Source organism: Pseudophryne corroboree, unplaced genomic scaffold, assembly GCF_028390025.1.
Source record: "Pseudophryne corroboree isolate aPseCor3 unplaced genomic scaffold, aPseCor3.hap2 scaffold_415, whole genome shotgun sequence".
In the NCBI taxonomy this organism is placed as follows: Eukaryota; Metazoa; Chordata; class Amphibia; order Anura; family Myobatrachidae; genus Pseudophryne; species Pseudophryne corroboree.
In genome coordinates this window covers 326,712-340,588 of record NW_026970049.1, presented here as the reverse complement: position 1 = coordinate 340,588, position 13,877 = coordinate 326,712, and the positions used below count along the sequence as shown (strand labels likewise).

At 39.3% G+C, this 13,877-nt stretch overlaps 1 non-coding gene and 2 pseudogenes across 1 annotated transcript; 2 read left to right on the top strand and 1 right to left on the bottom strand.

Annotated features, from left to right (window-relative positions):
* The first annotated feature begins 409 nt into the window (after positions 1-409).
* Positions 410-588, top strand: LOC135025427 (U1 spliceosomal RNA; annotated as a pseudogene).
* An 8,223-nt stretch (positions 589-8,811) lies between these two features.
* Positions 8,812-8,974, top strand: LOC135025344 (U1 spliceosomal RNA). The gene has a single exon (XR_010222126.1). It is a non-coding gene; the product is annotated as a U1 spliceosomal RNA (small nuclear RNA).
* Positions 8,975-11,057: 2,083 nt separating this feature from the next.
* Positions 11,058-11,236, bottom strand: LOC135025426 (U1 spliceosomal RNA; annotated as a pseudogene).
* Positions 11,237-13,877: the final 2,641 nt, after the last annotated feature.

Genomic DNA, 13,877 nt, shown 5'->3' with positions numbered 1-13,877 from the left:
CCAACATGAGCCCCACACCGACGGAGGGTGGAGGTGTTTAATGCGAACTAGGGGTCATCCAAGTGCCGCAAAAGGCCGCCATGCCCTGCACGCCCCTTTTCTCTTTTCATATGCAGACGAGGGTTGAAGCCAACTTTGACCCACTGCTTGGATGACATCGCCATATGCAAATCCATCTGCTGCAGGCCTTCCCCCAGGAATACTTGCACTAGTTGTTGCATTTGGTTTGTTGTTTGAGGGTGCTTCAGTATTAGGCAGCCTTCTGCCCTCCCATGTTCATCTGAAAATATGTGTTCTCCCTGCAGTTGTTGTCCCCAGATGAGAGTTCCCTTGTGCTGCCTCAGTTGAATCTCCTTTACTTGACAGAGATGTGCCTGAGCAGCGGCCCTCCCCAGCCCTATCCCAAATCATACTTATTTTGCATAGGAGATACCATGGTCATGAAGACTGTTCTCCCAGGGTGCGGTTCATTCATTGCATTCTGGGTATGCTGACCCCTGTGATTTCCCCAAATGTGGGAAACTCGACTGCATTATTTAATGCGAACTAGGGGTCATCCAAGCACCGCAAAAGGCCGCCATGCCCTGCATACCCCTTTTCTCTTTTCATAAGCAGACGAGGTTTGAAGCCAACTTTGACCCACTGCTTGGATGACATCACTTGCTGCCTTTCCAATGAAGCAAGTTTAATTTAATAATAGGTGAAAAACCATCCCTACAAAGGTGTTAATCAGATACTTGGCTTTGTGGACACTTTTCAGAGCACAAATTTGTTAGCATAAAAATAAAGCCAGAAAATGAAGAGCTGTTTAATCACTCAATTGGATTTTTCTGCCAGCATATTTCTTTTTCTCTGCAACCCACTGCTAAATTGTGCTTCCTAGCTGTTTTTATAAAATCACTGAATCAAATCTAACTCTGATTACATCAGAGAAGGCCAGGTACCCTACACCATAACAGGGGGTTTGAAATTTTGACTTGTCTACTTAAAGATCACCAAAATCTGATAACAAGGTCAATTAAGTCCCTGGGTGGGATTGAACCACCAACCTTTTGGTTAACAGCCTTACACACTAACTGATTGCGCCACAGCGACACTTTGCAGAAGTACATACTGACAAAGGCTAATAAGCATTCATCTAGAACGATTCCTAGAAACATTTTAAAAAGTCAATAATGTGGAGAGTTTTTGTAAGATGTTTCTTCCATCAACCAATGAAGAAACACATTGGTACTTTCCCATGATGAGTGAGTGCTTCAGGATCTTTTGCACTTACATGTGCAGCAGAGTACTGTAATGGAAGCATGCTGGGTCCATAACCCAGAGGTAGGCAGATTGAAACTATCCTCTGCTATATGCATTTTTTTTTGTTAATTAAAGTAATCCAAAACTGGGATTGATATTTTTGCTCTTTTATTTTTACTTAAAGTACAATAACTTTTACCATTTTAATTTGTTTTAATAGTATATTGACAGTATTGTTTTCTTTCAAAAATCCAATTAATTTTCTTTACCCGATTATTAAAATGGTAATTGACAAAAACAAACTACATTGTCACCAGAAGAGCAATACAAAATGTACAAGTGATATATTAAAATCATCTTTCCAGCTTGAATTTCAATGATGCATTGGGGCAACGATTTTGTGAGAAACATCTTCACCCTTAAATAAAGATTTTCTTAATTCCTTACCTGTGTGCTAATTAGATATCACCTTGTTTTCACATTAAACAGACTTCCACATGAGAAAACAGCAAAGATGCAGTGGCGTTAATGTTTCCTGGTGTCAACCTGTATTATTTCCGTAGATATTGAAATGAGGATGCATCTTGCTGCCTTTCCAATGAAGCAAGTTTAATTTAGTAATAGGTGAAAAACCATCCCTACAAAGATGTTAATCAGATACTTGGCTTTGTGGACACTTTTCAGAGAACAAATTTGTAATCATAAAAATAAAGCCAGAAAATGAAGAGCTGTTTAATCACTCAATTGGATTTTTCTGCCAGCATTTTTCTTTTTCTCTGCAACCCACTGCTAAATTGTGCTTCCTAGCTGTTTTTTTATAAAATCACTTAATCAAATCTAACTCTGATTACATCAGAGAAGGCCAGGTACCCTATACCATAAGAGGGGGTTTGCAATTTTGACTTGTCTACTTAAATATCACCAAAATCTGATAACAAGGTCAATTAAGTCCCTGGGTGGGATTGAACCACCAACCTTTTGGTTAACAGCCTTACACACTAACTGATTGCGCCACAGCGACACTTTGCAAAAAGCACATACTGACAAAGACTAATAAGCATTCATCTAGAACGTTTCCTAGAAAAACTTTAAAAAGTCAATAATCTGGAGAGTTTTTGTAAGATGTTTCTTCCAGCAACCAATGAAGAAACACATTGGTACTTTCGCATGATGAGTGAGTGCTTCAGGATCTCTTGCACTTACATGTGCAGCAGAGTACTGCAATGGAAGCATGCTGGGCCCATAACCCAGAGGTAGGCAGATTGAAACTATCCTTTGCTATATGAATTTTTTTTTTGTTCATTAAAGTAATCCAAAACTGGGATTGATATTTTAGCTTTTATTTTTACTTAAAGTACAATAACTTTTACCATTTTAATTTGTTTTAATAGTATATTGACAGTATTGTTTTCTTTCAAAAATCCACTTAATTTTCTTTACCCTATTATTAAAATGGTAATTGACAAAAACAAACTACATTGTCACCATAAGAGCAATACAAAATGTACAAGTGATATATTAAAATCATCTTTCCAGCTTGAATTTCAATGATGCATTGGGGCAACGATTTTGTGAGAAACATCTTCACCCTTAAATAAAGATTTTCTTAATTCCTTACCTGTGTGCTAATTAGATATCACCTTGTTTTCACATTAAACAGACTTCCACATGAGAAAGCAGCAAGGATGCAGTGGCGTTAATGTTTCCTGGTATCAACCTGTATTATTTCAGTAGATATTGAAATGAGGATGCATCTTGCTGCCTTTCCAATGAAGCAAGTTTAATTTAGTAATAGGTGAAAAACCATCCCTACAAATATGTTAATCAGATACTTGGCTTTGTGGACACTTTTCAGAGAACAAATTAGTTAGTATAAAAATAAAGCCAGAAAATGAAGAGCTGTTTAATCACTCAATTGGATTTTTCTGCCAGCATATTTCTTTTTCTCTGCAACCCACTGCCAAATTGTGCTTCCTAGCTGTTTTTATAAAATCACTGAATCAAATCTAACTCTGATTACATCAGAGAAGGCCAGGTACCCTACACCATAACAGGGGGTTTGAAATTTTGACTTGTCTACTTAAAGATCACCAAAATCTGATAACAAGGTCAATTAAGTCCCTGGGTGGGATTGAACAACCAACCTTTTGGTTAATAGCCTTACACACTAACTGATTGCGCCACAGCTACACTTTGCAAAAGTACATACTGACAAAGGCTAATAAGCATTCATCTAGAACGATTCCTAGAAACATTTTAAAAAGTCAATAATGTGGAGAGTTTTTGTAAGATGTTTCTTCCATCAACCAATGAAGAAACACATTGGTACTTTCCCATGATAAGTGAGTGCTTCAGGACCTCTTGCACTTACATGTGCAGCAGAGTACTGTAATGGAAGCATGCTGGGTCCATAACCCAGAGGTAGGCAGATTGAAACTATCCTCTGCTATATGCATTTTTTTTTTTGTTAATTAAAGTAATCCAAAACTGGGATTGATATTTTTGCTCTTTTATTTTTACTTAAAGTACAATAACTTTTACCATTTTAATTTGTTTTAAGAGTATATTGACAGTATTGTTTTCTTTCAAAAATCCACTTAATTTTCTTTACCCGATAATTAAAATGGTAATTGACAAAAACAAACTACATTGTCACCAGAAGAGCAATACAAAATGTACAAGTGATATATTAAAATCATCTTTCCAGCTTGAATTTCAATGATGCATTGGGGCAACGATTTTGTGAGAAACATCTTCACCCTTAAATAAAGATTTTCTTAATTCCTTACCTGTGTGCTAATTAGATATCACCTTGTTTTCACATTAAACAGACTTCCACATGAGAAAACAGCAAAGATGCAGTGGCGTTAATGTTTCCTGGTGTCAACCTGTATTATTTCCGTAGATATTGAAATGAGGATGCATCTTGCTGCCTTTCCAATGAAGCAAGTTTAATTTAGTAATAGGTGAAAAACCATCCCTACAAAGATGTTAATCAGATACTTGGCTTTGTGGACACTTTTCAGAGAACAAATTTGTAATCATAAAAATAAAGCCAGAAAATGAAGAGCTGTTTAATCACTTAATTGGATTTTTCTGCCAGCATTTTTCTTTTTCTCTGCAACCCACTGCTAAATTGTGCTTCCTAGCTGTTTTTTTATAAAATCACTTAATCAAATCTAACTCTGATTACATCAGAGAAGGCCAGGTACCCTACACCATAAGAGGGGGTTTGCAATTTTGACTTGTCTACTTAAATATTACCAAAATCTGATCACAAGGTCAATTACGTCCCTGGATGGGATTGAACCACCAACCTTTTGATTAATAGCTGAACACACTAACCGATTGCGCCACAGAGACACTTTGCGAAAAGTACATACTGACAAAGACTAATAAGCATTCATCTAGAACGTTTCCTAGAAAAACTTTAAAAAGTCAATAATCTGGAGAGTTTTTGTAAGATGTTTCTTCCAGCAACCAATGAAGAAACACATTGGTACTTTCGCATGATGAGTGAGTGCTTCAGGATCTCTTGCACTTACATGTGCAGCAGAGTACTGCAATGGAAGCATGCTGGGCCCATAACCCAGAGGTAGGCAGATTGAAACTATCCTTTGCTATATGCATTTTTTTTTTGTTCATTAAAGTAATCCAAAACTGGGATTGATATTTTAGCTTTTATTTTTACTTAAAGTACAATAACTTTTACCATTTTAATTTGTTTTAATAGTATATTGACAGTATTGTTTTCTTTCAAAAATCCTATTAATTTTCTTTACCCGATTATTAAAATGGTAATTGACAAAAACAAACTACATTGTCACCAGAAGAGCAATACAAAATGTACAAGTGATATATTAAAATCATCTTTCCAGCTTGAATTTCAATGATGCATTGGGGCAACGATTTTGTGAGAAACATCTTCACCCTTAAATAAAGATTTTCTTAATTCCTTACCTGTGTGCTAATTAGATATCACCTTGTTTTCACATTAAACAGACTTCCACATGAGAAAGCAGCAAGGATGCAGTGGCGTTAATGTTTCCTGGTGTCAACCTGTATTATTTCAGTAGATATTGAAATGAGGATGCATCTTGCTGCCTTTCCAATGAAGCAAGTTTAATTTAGTAATAGGTGAAAAACCATCCCTACAAATATGTTAATCAGATACTTGGCTTTGTGGACACTTTTCAGAGAACAAATTCGTTAGCATAAAAATAAAGCCAGAAAATGAAGAGCTGTTTAATCACTCAATTGGATTTTTCTGCCAGCATATTTCTTTTTCTCTGCAACCCACTGCTAAATTGTGCTTCCTAGCTGTTTTTTTTATAAAATCACTGATTCAAATCTAACTCTGATTACATCAGAGTAGGCCAGGTACCCTACACCATAAGAAGGGGGTTTGAAATTTTGACTTGTCTACTTAAAGATCACCAAAATCTGATAACAAGGTCAATTACATCCCTGCGTGGGATTGAACCACCAACCCTGTGATTAATAACCAAACACACCAACAGATTGCGCCACAGAGACACTTTACAAACGTACATACTGACAAAGGCTAATAAGCATTCATCTAGAACGTTTCCTAGAAAAACTTTAAAAAGTCAATAATCTGGAGAGTTTTTGTAAGATGTTTCTTCCATCAACCAACGAAGAAACACATTGGTACTTTCCCATGATGAGTGAGTGCTTCAGGATCTCTTGCACTTACATGTGCAGCAGAGTACTGCAATGGAAAAATGCTGGGCCCATAACCCAGAGGTAGGCAGATTGAAACTATCCTCTGCTATATGCATTTTTTTTTGTTAATTAAAGTAATCCAAAACTGGGATTGATATTTTTGCTCTTTTATTTTTACTTAAAGTGCAATAACTTTTACCTTTTTAATTTGTTTTAATAGTATATTGACAGTATTGTTTTCTTTCAAAAATCCACTTAATTTTCTTTACCCTATTATTAAAATGGTAATTGACAAAAACAAACTACATTGTCACCAGAAGAGCAATACAAAATGTACAAGTGATATATTAAAATCATCTTTCCAGCTTGAATTTCAATGATGCATTGGGGTAACGATTTTGTGAGAAACACCTTCACCCTTGAATAAAGATTTTCTTAATTCCTTACCTGTGTGCTAATTAGATATCACCTTGTTTTCACATTAAACAGACTTCAACATGCGAAAGCAGCAAGGATGCAGTGGCGTTAATGTTTCCTGGTGTCAACCTGTATTATTTCAGTAGACATTGAAATGAGGATGCATCTTGCTGCCTTTCCAATGACGCAAGTTTAATTTAGTAATAGGTGAAAAACCATCCCTACAAAGGTGTTAATCAGAGACTTGGCTTTGTGGACACTTTTCAGAGAACAAATTTGTTAGCATAAAAATAAAGCCAGAAAATGAAGAGCTGTTTAATCACTCAATTGGATTTTTTTGCCAGCATATTTCTTTTTCTCTGCAACCCACTGCTAAATTGTGCTTCCTAGCTGTTTTTATAAAATCACTGAATCAAATCTAACTCTGATTACATCAGAGAAGGCCAGGTACCCTACACCATAACAGGGGGTTTGAAATTTTGACTTGTCTACTTAAAGATCACCAAAATCTGATAACAAGGTCAATTACGTCCCTGGGTGGGATTGAACCACCAACCTTTTGGTTAATAACTATACACACTAACTGATTGCGCCACAGCGACACTTTGCAAAAGTACATACTGACAAAGGCTAATAAGCATTCATCTAGAACGCTTCCTAGAAACATTTTAAAAAGTCAATAATGTGGAGAGTTTTTGTAAGATGTTTCTTCCATCAACCAATGAAGAAACACATTGGTACTTTCCCATGATAAGTGAGTGCTTCAGGACCTCTTGCACTTACATGTGCAGCAGAGTACTGTAATGGAAGCATGCTGGGTCCATAACCCAGAGGTAGGCAGATTGAAACTATCCTCTGCTATATGCATTTTTTTTTGTTAAAGTAATCCAAAACTGGGATTGATATTTTTGCTCTTTTATTTTTACTTAAAGTACAATAACTTTTACCATTTTAATTTGTTTTAATAGTATATTGACAGTATTGTTTTCTTTCAAAAATCCAATTAATTTTCTTTACCCGATTATTAAAATGGTAATTGACAAAAACAAACTACATTGTCACCAGAAGAGCAATACAAAATGTACAAGTGATATATTAAAATCATCTTTCCAGCTTGAATTTCAATGATGCATTGGGGCAACGATTTTGTGAGAAACATCTTCACCCTTAAATAAAGATTTTCTTAATTCCTTACCTGTGTGCTAATTAGATATCACCTTGTTTTCACATTAAACAGACTTCCACATGAGAAAGCAGCAAGTTTGCAGTGGCGTTAATGTTTCCTGGTGTCAACCTGTATTATTTCTGTAGATATTGAAATGAGGATGCATCTTGCTGCCTTTCCAATGAAGCAAGTTTAATTTAGTAATAGGTGAAAAACCATCCCTACAAAGGTGTTAATCAGAGACTTGGCTTTGTGGACACTTTTCACAGAACAAATTTGTTAGCATAAAAATAAAGCCAGAAAATGAAGAGCTGTTTAATCACTCAATTGGATTTTTTTGCCAGCATATTTCTTTTTCTCTGCAACCCACTGCTAAATTGTGCTTCCTAGCTGTTTTTTATAAAATCACTGAATCAAATCTAACTCTGATTACATCAGAGAAGGCCAGGTACCCTACACCATAAGAGGGGGTTTGAAATTTTTACTTGTCTACATAAAGATCACCAAAATCTGATAACAAGGTCAATTACGTCCCTGGGTGGGATTGAACCACCAACTTTTTGGTTAATAGCTTTACACACTAACTGATTGCGCCACAGCGACACTTTGCAAAAGTATATACTGAAAAAGGCTAATAAGCATTCATCTAGAACGTTTCCTAGAAACATTTTAAAAAGTCAATAATGTGGAGAGTTTTTGTAAGATGTTTCTTCCATCAACCAATGAAGAAACACATTGGTACTTTCCCATGATGAGTGAGTGCTTCAGGATCTCTTGCACTTACATGTGCAGCAGAGTACTGTAATGGAAGCATGCTGGGTCCATAACCCAGAGGTAGGCAGATTGAAACTATCCTCTGCTATATGCATTTTTTTTGTTAATTAAAGTAATCCAAAACTGGGATTGACATTTTTGCTCTTTTATTTTTACTTAAAGTACAATAACTTTTACCATTTTAATTTGTTTTAATAGTATATTGACAGTATTGTTTTCTTTCAAAAATTCACTTAATTTTCTTTTCTGTGTGCTAATTAGATAGCACCTTGTTTTCACATTAAATAGACTTCCACATGAGAAAGCAGCAAGGATGCAGTGGCGTTAATGTTTCCTGGTGGTAGTGGGGGACTGTGTTTGTGCTTTCCTCTGGTCAGCTCTGGTAAAAGTCAGATTTCTTTGTCTCAGATCTTCCTCTAGCCTTGTTCTTCTTTCGAGAGTTCCCTTGTGCTGCCTCAGTTGGATCTCCTTCACTTGACAGGGGCGTACCCGAGCAGCGACCCTCCCCAGCACTAGCCCAACTCCTACTTACCTGCCAGGTGAGATACTATGATCATGAAGGTGCTTCTCCCAGGGCAAGGCTCACCCATTGCACTCTGGGTGTGCTGCTCCTGCGATTTCCCCAAATGTGGGAAACTTGACTGCATAATTTGTGTTTCCCCTGGTCGGCTCTCGTATAATTCAGATCTCTTTGTCTCAGGTCTCTCTCCAGCCTAGTTTGCTGTCTGTTTCCACTTCTCTTTTCTTAAACCGCTCCCTTCTATGTCCTTGCGCACCTTAATTAAATCTAACTCTGATTACGTCAGAGAAGGCCAGGTACCCTACACCATAAGAGGGGGTTTGAAATTTTGACTTGTCTACTTAAAGATCACCAAAATCTGATCACAAGGTCAATTACATCACTGGGTGGGAACCTTTTGGTTAATAGCCCATGTAAGTGCAAGAGATCCTGAAGCACTCACTCATCATGGGAAAGTACCAATGTGTTTCTTACAAAAATTCTCCAGATTATTGACTTTTTAAAGTTTTTCTAGGAAACGTTCTAGATGAATGCTTATTAGCCTTTGTCAGTATGTACTTTTGCAAAGTGTCGCTGTGGCGCAATCAGTCAGTGTGTATGGCTATTAACCTAAAGGTTGGTGATTCAATCCCACCCAGGGACGTAATTGACCTTGTTATCAGATTTTGGTGATCTTTAAGTAGACAAGTCAAAATTTCAAACCCCCTCTTATGGTGTAGGGTACCCGGCCTTCTCTGATGTAATCAGAGTTAGATTTGATTAAGTGATTTTATAAAAAACAGCTAGGAAGCACAATTTAGCAGTGGGTTGCAGAGAAAAAAAATTATGCTGGCAGAAAAGTCCAATTGAGTGATTAAACAGCTCTTCATTTTCTGATTTTATGTTTATGCTAACAAATTTGCTCTCTGAAAAGTGTCCACAAAGCCAAGTCTCTGATTAACACCTTTGTAGGAATGATTATCCACCTATTACTGAATTAAACTTGCTTCATTGGAAAGGAAGCAAGATGCATCCTCATTTCAATGTCTACTGAAATAATACAGGTTGACACCAGGAAACATAAACGTCACTGCATCCTTGCTGCTTCCTCATGGGGAAGTCTGTTTAATGTGAAAACAAGGTGATATCTAATCAGCACACAGGTAAGGAATTAAGAAAATCTTTCTTTATGGGTGAAGATGTTTCTCACAAAATTGTTGCACCAAGGCATCATTGAAATTAAAGCTGGAAAGATGATTTTAATATATCACTTGTATATTTTGTACTGCTCTTCTGGTGACAATGTAGTTTGTTTTTGTCAATTACCATTTTAATAATAGGGTAAAGAAAATTAAGTGGATTTTTGAAAGAAAACAATACTGTCAATATACTATTAAAACAAATTAAAATGGTAAAAGTTATTGTACTTTAAGTAAAAATAAAAGAGCAAAAATATCAATCCCAGTTTTGGATTACTTTAATTAACAAAAAACAATGCATATAGCAGAGGATAGTTTCAATCTGCCTACCTCTGGGTTATGGACCCAGCATGCTTCCATTACAGTACTCTGCTGCACATGTAAGTGCAAGAGATCCTGAAGCACTCACTCATCATGGGAAAGTACCAATGTGTTTCTTCATTGGTTGATGGAAGAAACATCTTACAAAAACTCTCCAGATTATTGACTTTTTAAAGTTTTTCTAGGAAACGTTCTAGATGAATGCTTATTAGCCTTTGTCAGTATGTACTTTCGCAAAGTGTCTCTGAGGCACAAACAGTTAGCGTGTTCAGTTGTTAACCAAAAGGTTGGTGGTTCAATCCCACCTAGGGACGTAATTGACCTTGTTATCAGATTTTGGTGATCTTTAAGTAGACAAGTCAAAATTTCGAAAACCCCTGTTATGGTGTAGGGTACCTGGCCTTCTCTGATGTAATCAGAGTTAGATTTGATTAAGTGATTTTATAAAAAAAACAGCCACGAAGCACAATTTAGCAGTGGGTTGCAGAGAAAAAGAAATATGCTGGCAGAAAAATCCAATTGAGTGATTAAACAGCTCTTCATTTTCTGGCTTTATTTTTATGCTAACAAATTTGTGCTCTGAAAAGTGTCCACAAAGCCAAGTATCTTATTAACACCTTTGTAGGGATGGTTTTTCACCTATTATTAAATTAAACTTGCTTCATTGGAAAGGCAGCAAGTGATGTCATCCAAGCAGTGGGTCAAGGTTGGCTTCAAACCTCGTCTGCTTATGAAAAGAGAAAAGGGGTATGCAGGGCATGGCGGCCTTTTGCGGTGCTTGGATGACCCCTAGTTCGCATTAAATAATGCAGTCGAGTTTCCCACATTTGGGGAAATCACAGGGGTCAGCATACCCAGAATGCAATGAATGAACCGCACCCTGGGAGAACAGTCTTCATGACCATGGTATCTCCTATGCAAAATAAGTATGATTTGGGATAGGGCTGGGGAGGGCCGCTGCTCAGGCACATCTCTGTCAAGTAAAGGAGATTCAACTGAGGCAGCACAAGGGAACTCTCATCTGGGGACAACAACTGCAGGGAGAACACATATTTTCAGATGAACATGGGAGGGCAGAAGGCTGCCTAATACTGAAGCACCCCCAAACAACAAACCAAATGCAACAACTAGTGCAAGCATTCCTGGGGGAAGGCCTGCAGCAGATGGATTTGCATATGGCGATGTCATCCAAGCAGTGGGTCAAAGTTGGCTTCAACCCTCGTCTGCATATGAAAAGAGAAAAGGGGCGTGCAGGGCATGGCGGCCTTTTGCGGCACTTGGATGACCCCTAGTTCGCATTAAACACCTCCACCCTCTGTCGGTGTGGGGCTCATGTTGGCTATGCCCCAGCCCCTGAAGGATTCAAGCTGATTTCTTGCAGCAGCTGGGCACTGTAACAGCTCCAGAGCTGCTCTGTAAGGCAAGTAAAAGGGTGTGGGCCCTGCAGCACTACCTGTAGTTCGCATTGTGCAAGACCCCTAGTTCGCATTAAACACCCCCACCCTCCTTCGGTGTGGGGCTCATGTTGGCCATGCCCCAGCCCCTGAAGCATTCACGCTGATTTCTTGCAGCAGCTGGGCACTGTAACAGCTCAAGAGCTGCTCTGTAAGGCAAGTAAAAGGGTGTGGGCCCTGCAGCACTACCTGTAGTTTGCATTGTGCATTGGAAGGCACAAAGTAAGCAGACGGGAGGAGAAGTCAGGATAGTGCACAAGGGTATAGACGGGAGGGGATCAAGAAAAAAGAAGTGGAAACAGACAGCAAACTAGGCTTCCAATGCACAATGCAAACTACAGGTAGTGCTGCAGGGCCCACACCCTTTTACTTGCCTTACAGAGCAGCTCTGGAGCTGTTTAATCACTCAATTGGATTTTTCTGCCAGCATAATTTTTCTCTTACGTCCTAGAGGATGCTGGGGACTCCGTAAGGACCATGGGGGATAGACGGGCTCCGCAGGAGACATGGGCACTTTAAGAAAGACTTTAGATCTGGGTGTGCACTGGCTCCTCCCTCTATGCCCCTCCTCCAGACCTCAGTTTACTACTGTGCCCAGAGGAGACTGGGTGCTTTTCAGGGAGCTCTCCTGAGTTTCCTGACAGAAAGTATATTTGTTAGATTTTTTTATTTTCAGGGAGCCTGCTGGCAACAGACTCCCTGCATCGAGGGGCGGAGGGGAGAGATGCACACCTACTTCTGTGAGTTGATAGGCTCTGCTTCTTAGGCTACTGTACAGCATTAGCTCCAGAGGGATCGGTACGCAGGTCTCACCCTCGCCGTCCGTCCCAGAGCCGCGCCGCCGTCCCCCTCGCAGAGCCGGAAGATAGAAGCCGGGTGAGTATGAGAAGAAAAGAAGACTTCAGAGGCGGCGGAAGACTTCATGATCTTCACTGAGGTAACGCACAGCAGTAAAGCTGTGCTCCATTGCTCCCATACACCTCACACACGGCAGTCAGTGTAAGGGTGAAGGGCGCAGGGGGGACGCCCTGGGCAGCAATATAGACCTCTCTTTGGCAAAATAAATATATATGCAGCTAGGCACTGTATATATATATAAGAGCCCCCGCCATTTTTTTATGGGGGGGGCTATTTGAGCGGGACAGAAGCCCGTCGCTGAGGGGGTGGGGCTTCTCCCTCAGCACTCCCCAGCGCCATTTTCTCCACAGCACCGCTGAGGGGAAGCTCCATGGACTCTCCCCTGCTTATACCACGGTAGAAAGAGGGTCTTAAAGAAGAGGGGGCACATAATTAGGCGCATATATATATGGAAATACAGCGCTACTGGGTAAACATAAAGTGATTGTGTTTTTTTCCTGGGTCATATAGCGCTGGGGTGTGTGCTGGCATACTTTCTCTTTCTGTCTCTCCAAAGGGCCTTGTTGGGGAACTGTCCTCAGATAAGAGGATTCCCTGAGTGTATGGTGTGTCGGTACACGTGTGTCGACATGTCTGAGGTAGAAGGCTCTCCTAGAGAGGAGCAGGAGCAAATTAATGTGGTGTCTCCATCGACAACGCCGACACCTGACTGGATGGATATGTGGAATGTTTTAAGTGCTAATGTAAACTTATTACACAAGAGATTAGACAAAGCTGAAGCTAGGGAACAGTCAGGGAGTCAACCCATGCCTGTCCCTATGTCGCAGGGACCTTCGGGGTCTCAAAAGCGCCCACTATCCCAAATAGTTGACACAGATACCGACACAGATTCTGACTCCAGTGTCGACTACGATGATGCAAAGTTACAACCAAAATTGGCTAAATGTATTCGATATATGATTATTGCAATAAAAGATGTTTTGCACATCACAGAGTCCCCTGTCCCTGACACGAGGGTACACATGTATAAGGGAAAGAAACCTGAGATAACCTTTCCCCCCTCACATGAGTTGAACGAATTATGTGAAAAAGCTTGGGAATCTCCAGACAAAAAGCTGCAGATTCCCAAAAGGATTCTTATGGCGTATCCTTTCCCGCCAATGGACAGGATACGGTGGGAATCCTCCCCTAGGGTGGATAAAGCATTGACACGCTTATCCAAAAAGGTAGCGCTGCCATCCCAGGATACGGCTACCATC